Raw genomic sequence first — 9,177 nt, forward strand, 5'->3', positions numbered from 1 at the left:
CTTTGTTCTCTTGATCTCTCATTTTATTTCTTCTCTGACTCAGTCATTCTTCAGTAGCATTTTGCTTAATCTCCATGTATTTGTGGTTCTTCCCGCTTTCTTTTTACTGTTGATCTCAAGATTCAAAGCATTATGAACAGAGAATATGGTTGGTATGATTTCAATCCTCTTATATTTGTTGAGGTTAGTTTTGTGTCCCAGTATGTGATCAATCCTTGAGACTGTACCATGTGCACTAGAGAAAATGTATAAACGACTGTGTTGGGATGAGTCTCCATAAAATTGGATTATGTCCAGTTGGTCTAATGTGTCATTTAAGAATGTTATTTCCTTACTGATTTTTTGTTTAGATGATCTGTCCATATCTGATTGTGGGGTATTTAGTGTTTTGATCTGTTTCTCCCTTTGGTTCTGTTACTAATTGCTTTATATATTTGGGGGCTCCCTGATTGAAGGCATAGATATTAATAAGAGTTATGTCTTCTTGGTGCATGATTCCCTTTATCATTATGAAGTGTTCTACAGTATCTTTCTCTATCTTTTTTTTATTTTGAAGTCTATTTCATCTGATATTAGTACCGCTACTCTCGCTTTTCTCTGAATGCCATCTGCTTGAAATATCATTTTCCACCCTTTCACTTTGAGTTTATATTTGTATTTGGAACTGAGATATGTCTCCTGAAGGCAAGATATTGTTGGGTTTTGTTTTTTGATCCAGTCTGCAACTCTGTGCCTTTTTATTGGTGAAGTCAGCCATTTACATTTAGGGTGATTATTGAAATATGAGGTTTTTCTATAACCATTTCATCTTTTGCTTTCTAGTAAGTCGGTGTTTCCATTGCTTCCTTGTCCTTGCATTTCTGTCTGTTATTTTAATTTGGTTGGGTTTTGTGGATTTTCCCTCTGTTATGTACTTCAGTTCTGGATCTTTGGCGTGTGGTTACCATTAGAGTATGTAAAGGATGGTTATATTTATAAGTAATACATTTTCTTCTGCATGTTCTTTATCTTCATTCCCCTTTGCAAATTTGGATCTTTGATTCCTCCCCTTCTCTGTTATCGTTGCTCCAAATTGTCCTTATGTATGCTGAACGTTCATATGTGTTTGCAATAGCAATTCTCTTCTTATTGTTTAAGCCATAATACTCTGTTCTTAATAAGGATTGTGCTACTCTGCTTCTGTCTGCCTGCTAGTCACATTACTCATAGTTATGTATTTTTTGTCATTTTGTTTCAAGTGAGTTGACCCCTTTCAGTATTTCATGTAATTCAGGCATTGCAGTTGAGAATTTCCTCAATTTTTGTATGTCTGGAAATCCTTATTTCTCCTTCTTAACTAAAGGAGAGCTTTGCTGCATACATTATTCTTGGCTGGTAATTCCTTTTACTTAATAGTTTGACTACTTGGTTCCACTCCTTTCTTGCTTGTAAGGTTTGTGCTGAGAAGTCCAAAGATAGTCTAATGGGTTTTTCTTTATAGGTTACCATCTTCTTTTTTCTGGCTGCCTGGAGCATTCTTTCTTTGTCTTTGATTTTTGATCATTTTAATATACTATGTCTTATAGAAGACCTTTTTGGGTTGAGATAATTGGGTGTTCTGCTAGCTTCTTGGATTTGAAGCTCCAGCTTATTCCTTAGATTTGGGAAATTCTTGTCAACTATTTGTCTCAGTATGCTCTCTGATCCCTTCTTTTCTTCTCATTCTGGTATACCCGTTCTTCTTATGTTGTCTTTCCTAATGGTGCCAGCTAGTTTTTGTATTTCTCTTTCATTATTTTTCATTCTTTGGTCTCTCTCTTCTTCCTTCTGAATCATTTCTAGATGTCTGTCTTTAACATCACTGATTCTTTCATCCGTCTTGTCAGCTCTATTTCTTAACCTTGCTATTTCATTCTTCATCTCTTTTGGTATGTTCTTAATCTCCAGAGGTTCTATTTGGTTCTTTTTTAACATTTCAGTCTCCTTGCTAAAGAACTCATTTTCCTGGTGTATTTTTTCTAATTTCTTGAAATTGTTAATCTGAATTATTTTGCATCTCATTGAGTTTTTTTCAGAAGTGTGATACTGAATTCTCTGTCATTTAAGCCACATATTTCTGTGCATTTAAGCTTATTTTCTGGAGATTTTTCTCTTTCTTTCCGAACTGCTTGTCACCTAGGTTGTTTGTGATGTTCAGTGGACTATTTCTTTGCCTGGGCATTAACAGAAACATATTCTGATTTCTTTCTTGTCAGAAAGATTTACTATGTAAAGGTGTCTCTTTAGCCTGTTCCTAAGAAGGTATTTTCCTTTTGATTTCCAGTAGGTGGTGTCCAAGCCTCTTAGATCTCTGCTTTGAGGCTAATAATGCCTTTTTTTTTCTCTCTGATAAATTAAATATTCAAGACTCAGTCACTACCTTCTCTCCCACCTCCTGGCAATGATATTGACAGTGGCTTTTGTTTCAGTATTGTTTGTTCAAATTCCTCTGGGGCTTCCCTGGTGATAGGGATGGGAGGATATGAGGTGGGGGAAGGGTGCACTCTAGGTTGGTTGGTGTGGGTTGCTGCTTTGCTTCAGGTCTCAGCCTCCAGCTTTGCAACCTTAGCTGCTAAGACACAGCTGTTGCTCTTCCGCACTTAGTTTCCACTCTGCTTTCTGCCCTGATCCCATAGAACTCACTGATCCCTCAGGCAGAACTGTTTGGGGAACCAGCCACAACTTCTCCCCTCCCCATCTTTCTGCAGGCAGCCTCTGCAGTGTGAGGCAGCTTTTTTGTTCCTCCTAATCTACCTTTCAGACCTCCATGGTTCTGACCTCTTGAAGCCCTTATTCGTAGATCACTCACTCAGATGTGCTTGTGTATAGGTTGGGTGTTATTAATTGAGTTTTAGATGTTCAGCTTATTGTTATTTTAAGGGGAAAGATCCAGGGAATCTCTCACTGAATCATGCTTTTGAAGTCACCCACTCAAGAAATATATATTTATATTCTTATATTATTTATAACTATTTTTAAATTAAGTTTCTTTTTATTATTGAATTGTAATCAGATACATGACTTGCAATACTTTCTCCCATTCTTAAGGTTGCCATTTCAATTTTTTGATGATATCCTTTGAAGCACAAAAGTTTAATTTTGATAAAGTTCCATATGTCAACTTTTCTTTTATTTCTTGTGCTTTTGGTGTCATGTCTGAGTAATCTTGGCTAACTCAATGTCATGAAGATTTACTCCCATATTTTCTACTAACATTTTATAATTTTAATCTTATATTTATGTATCTGATTTATTTGAGTTAATTTATTGTGTATGATATATAAAGGGGTCTAACTTCATTCTTTTGCATGTGGATATCCAGTTATCCTAGTACCATTTGTTGAGAAGACTATTCTTTCCTATGTTGAATTGTCTCGACATTCTTGTTAGAAATTAATTCACCGGATATATAATGGTTTATTTCTGGACTCTCAGCCGTATTCTATTGATCTACATGTGTATTCTTATGCTAGTACCACACTGTCTTGATTACTGTAGTGTTACAGTAATTTTGAAATCAGGAAATATAAGCCCTCCAACTTTGTTCTTCTTTTTCAAGAGTGTTTTCATTATTCTGGGCACTTTGAATTTCCATATGAATTTGAGAATCAGATTGTCAATTTCTTCAAAACAAATCATCTTGGATTGCGATGAAACGAATCGCTTTGACTCTGTAGGTCAGTTTGGGAGGTATAGCTATTTTAACAATATAAAGTCTTCCGAATTCATAAACGTTTGATGTTTTTCCATTTATTTAAGACTTTAATTTCTGTCAACAATGTTTTGTCATTTCAGCGTGTACATCGCCCCCCCACACACACTTTTTTTTGTTGTTAAATTTATGCACAAATATTTACTCTTTTAGAGGCTATTGTAAATTGATTTGTTTTTTTCAATTTCACTTTTGGATTGTTTCTGGTATGTAGAAGTGCAATTGACTTTGTATATTGATCTTGTATTCTGCAACTTTGCTGAATATGTTTTTAGTTCTAATAAATTTTTTTAGTAGGATCCTTAGTATTTTCTCTATATAAGATGGTGTCATCAGCAAATAGATATAGTTTTACTTGTTCCTTTTTAATATGGGTGCTTTTATTCTTTTTCTTGCTTAATTTCCCTGACTAGAATTTCTAGTATAATGTTGAATAGAAGTGGCAACAGCAAATAATTTTTGCTTTGTTCCTGATCTTAGGAGAAAACAGTCTTTCACCATTAAGTATGATGTTTGTAGTCTCTTACCAAATTGAGAAAGTTCCCTTATTCTTAATTTTTCAGTGTTTTTATCATGAGGGTGTATTGAATTTTTTCAAAATCCAATGATGATGTGGTCTTTTTCCTTTATTCCATTAATATGGTGTACTACATTAAATTCTTTTATGTTAAACCAACATTTCTGGGATAAACTTGCTTAGCCATGATGTACGATCCTTTTTTATATGTTTCTGGATTCAATTTACAAGTAGTTTGTTAAGGATTTTTGCATCTATATACATAAGAGATATTGGATTATAGTTTTCTTTGCTTGTGGAGTCTTTTTCCGACTTTATCAGGATGAATAGTGACTTCAATAAAATGAGTTGGTAACTGTTCTCTCTCTATATCTTTTTTTTTTTTAAGAATTTACACTAAGTCTATTTTAAATGTTTAGATAGTTCAGAAGTAAAGCCTTCAGGGCCTAGGTTTTTATTGTGGGAAGTTTGTTAGTTACTAATTTAATCTCTACTTTTTATAGTGTATTCGAATTGTCTATTTCTTTTAAAATCAGTTTTAGTAGTTTGAACCTCTTAGACATTTATTCATCTAATTATCAAATATTTTGTCATATATAATATTCCCTTATAATCCATTTTATTTTTGTTGGTGGTATTGTTCCCTCTTTAATTCCTTATTTTAGTAATTCGAGTATTCTCTCTTTTTCTTAGTCAGCCTAGTTAAAGATTTGTCAATTTTATTGATCTTTTAAAAAAAATTTTTTTTCTTGTTCACTTTATTGTTTTTCTATTCTCTTTCATTAATTTCTTCCCTGATTTTTTTTTCTTTTGATTGATTTAGGTTTAATTTTCTCTTCTTTTTCTAGTGTCTTAAAGTTGGGCAACCGATTTGAGATCTTTTTTAACAAAGGCATTAACAGCTATTAAATTCCCTCTAAATACCATGTTAAGAGAATCCCATAAGTTTTTGTATGCTGTGTCTTTATTTTCATTCACTTCCAAGTATTTCTAACTTCTCTTATGATTTTTTCATTGACTTGTTGGTTATTTTGGGGTATGTTGTTTAATTTTCACATGTCTACAAATTTCCCAAATTTTCTGTTATTGATTTCTAATTTCAGCCCATTGTAGTCAGAGAACATCCTTTGCATAATTTTAATCCTTTTAAATTTATTGAAGTTTGTTTTATGCCCTAGCATATGATGTATCCTGAAGAATGTTTCATGTGTATTTGAAAAGAATATGTATCCTGCTATTGTTGGATGGAATGTTGTATAGATATAAATATAGCGTTGTTCAAGTTTTCTAATTTTTTTGGGTTGATTTTCTGCCTAGTTGTTCTATCCATTATTGAAAGTGAGATATTGAAGCCTCAAACTATTATTGTTAAATTGTCTATTTCTCCTTTCAATTCTCAGTTTTTGCTTCATTTATTTGGGGACTCAACATGTTTATAATTTTTATATCTTCTTGATGGATTTTATTAATATAAAATATTCCTTTTTATCTATAATAAAATTTTTATTTTCATTTATTCTATCTGATATTACTATATTCTGTCTGACATTATGGTTACTGTATAATATATATTTTTCCATCCATTGAACCTTTTTGTATCTTTGAATTTAAAATGTGTCTCCTATAGACAGCATATACTTGAATCTTGTTTTTTATCCAGTCTGACAATATCTGGGTTTTAATTAAATTGTTTATTCCATTCACATTTAATGTTGTAATAAAATAGTTGAATTTACGTCTGCCATTTTGTTTTTTGTTTTCTATATATTTTATGTCTTTTTGTTCCTCTATTCCTCTACTACTTTCTTTTGCTTTTGCATTAAGTGAATATTTTCTTGTGTGGCATTTTGATTCTTTTAATGATTTTTTCTCTTTTTCTTTTCTTAATGGTTTCTCTCAGGCTTATAATATATATCTTAGCTTATGAGAATCGACTTCAGATTTATATTAAGTTAATTTCAGTGGGATATAAAAACATTACTTCTACATAATTTCATTCCTTTTTTCTCTTTTTGTGCTATTATTGTTATATATATCAACCCAAATAATACATTGTTATAATTATTATATTGTATAATTTTATGTCCTTTAAAGAAGTTGAGAGAAGAACGGAGCAAGTTTCTATTTATAGAGTTTATATTAACCTTCTTATTTACCATTTATGTGTCTCTTTATTTGTTTCTATGGATTCCATTTACCATCTGGTATAATTTCTTTTCTCTAATTCAACTTTGCTCACAATCTCTTCTTTTGTGTGTTTTTGTCAAATATATTACATTTCTATATGTTATTGGCTCAACAATACAATTATATACATACTGTTTATATAATTTCTTTTTAAGTAAGAGAAGAAGAAAATATGCATTATTAGTGTCTTTCATAATTATGTAATTACCTTTAATTTCTCATGTAAATTCAAAATTTCATCTGGAATCACTTGCTCTCAACCTGAAAAACTTTCCTTAAGTATTTCTTTTGAGTAGGTCTGCTAGCAACAAAATCTTGCAGATTTTGTTTATCTGTAATTTTTATCTTCTTTTTCTTAAAAGATAGTTTTGTTGGATATAATATTCATTGACTTTTCTTTTAGCACCTGGAATATGTTATCACATTGCCTTCAGGCCTCCATTGTTACTGATTAATTATTTTGGAGTTCAACTTTTCTTTTGTAGTTTTGTTGATTAACTTCAGAATAAAAGAATCATATGAGTTGGGTTGGAGCTTCTTATCCTCACCTTTTAGCTGGTGAACTGGGTAAATTACTCAAATTCATGAATCCCTGTCAACGTTTTTTAACATGATGCGTCTAGGTGTGGATCTATTTGCATTTATTCTACTTAAAATTTATTGAGGCTTTGGACATGTAGATTAATGTCTTTCATTACAGTTGGGTAGTTTCAGCCATTATTTCTTTTAATATTTTTTCTGTTCCTTTCTATCTCTCCTTCCCTTGCATAATCATTACATGAATGTTTGTGCACTTTATGGTGTTTTGCATTCCTCTGAGGCTCTATTCATTTTTCTTCATTTTTTGCCTCTTTGTTTTACATATTACATAATTTTTATCTACAAGTTTTCCAATTCTTTTTTTCTGGTAGTTCAAATCTACTATTGAGTTCTAGTGAATTTTCATTTTAGTTATTATACTTTTCAACTCCAGAATTTCCATTTGGATCTCCTTTATAATTTCTGTCTCTTTATTGATATTCTTTATTTGATGAGACATTATCATCATATCTTCCTTTACTTCCTTTAGCATGGCTTCCTTTAATTCTTTGAATACATTTGTAATGGTTTCTTTGAAGTCTTTGTTAAATCTGATATCTGAACTCTCTCACAGGAAGTTTCTGTTGCTTATTTCCATTCCCTCACCCCCATATGAGTCACACTGCCAGTTTATTTGACTGTCTCATTTTGTTGTTGTTGTTGTTGTTGTCATCGTCGTTGTTGTTGTTGTTGTTGAAAACTGGACATTTTAAATAATACACTATAGCAACTCGGGGTATTGATTTTCCCCTTCCTCTTGAGGATTGTTGTTTTTATATTTGTCATTTGCTCACTTATTTGTTTAGTGGTTTGGTTGACGTAATTTAGTGAAGTCCATTTTCTCTGTAGAGTCAAGCCTCTAATTTTGCTCTTCAAAAAGCACTGCCTTGGGTATGTGCACAGTCACCCTGGGATGACAGTGGTTTTATCAGGGCTATCTCTCACAGTTTCTTTCCTCAACCTGTCTGTTAAGCTGTCTGCTTTTGTTGATATCACATCCAGCTGTTAGGTTCTATTACTTGTCTACTGATTGCTCTATTGTTTTTTATAATGCCTTGTTGCATAAATTTCTCCATAATCTCAATCAATTAAATTTGTACCTTTTTACAGAGGTAGTTTTTGACGCTAGTCTTCAAGATTTGCTTTGACCCTCAGAGGACTCTTCTTAACTGTCTCTTTCCCTGGTTCTCTCTGGTAAACTAGCTGGCCTATACTTGTTGATCTTATGGAAGTATCAGTCTCCTCTTATTTGCTTATCAGCAGAATATCTATTGTTTTTGAGAACGCTCTGAGGCTTGAACTTTTCACACTCTGTTCTAAATAAAGCAAATTCATTTGGGGAGAACTTTAGAGCTCTCTGTTCTTAATGCCCACCCCTCCTGCTGGCCACAATCTTAATGTCACTGCTCTGAAGCTAGGGCAAGGGCAGTGTGTGCTTCTCTTTGAGCAACACCGTCTCTTTATGAGCAGCATGCTAGGCAGAAGCAGAAACCTCTGTCTTATTACTTTGCTTCCTCTAGCATAGTTTGACTTTATGAGTGAACAGGGATGAAGGCAAGCTGGGCCCCAGTGCTCTTGGCCTGCCATATGAGGTGGAGCTTCTGTTCTAGGAATGGAGGAAATGAGCCCATGACCTCAGCCATGCTCACCTGGAATTTAGTCTGTTCAACACAGAACTGGAGGAGAAAAGAAATACTGGAGGTTTGGCCTTCCTAAAGAGAGGCCTTGACTGAGATGGTGGGTAAGGAAGCCCTGTGTTTTTGAGCACAGCCACCTAGAGTATAGCTTCCATTATGCTGAGCTGATTGGGGAGCAAATTGTAGCTCTGGTACCACAGACTTTTCTTCTTCTTAGCAAGACATAGTAGAGTTTCTTGAATAAATATTTCTTCATTTACTGTCTCTCTTAGGACAATTTCCAGAGGTTTTAAATGGTTGGAGCATTTAAAAAATAATTTTACCAATTATGATTGTTATGTTGGGAAATGGATCTAGAGTTTCTCATACCATCGTCCCAGAAGTGAATCAATCATATGTGCTTATAAGCATAATATTTAGGGAATAATATTCAAGAAATCATGTATAAAAGAATAAAGGGAAAGAAGAAAATATTTTTGTTTAATACCAATCTGTATTAGAATATGTTATTTTTCTTTTAAAATAAA

The sequence above is a fragment of the Pteropus vampyrus genome, unplaced genomic scaffold (genome assembly GCF_000151845.1).
Source record: "Pteropus vampyrus isolate Shadow unplaced genomic scaffold, Pvam_2.0 Scaffold509, whole genome shotgun sequence".
NCBI lineage: Eukaryota > Metazoa > Chordata > Mammalia > Chiroptera > Pteropodidae > Pteropus > Pteropus vampyrus.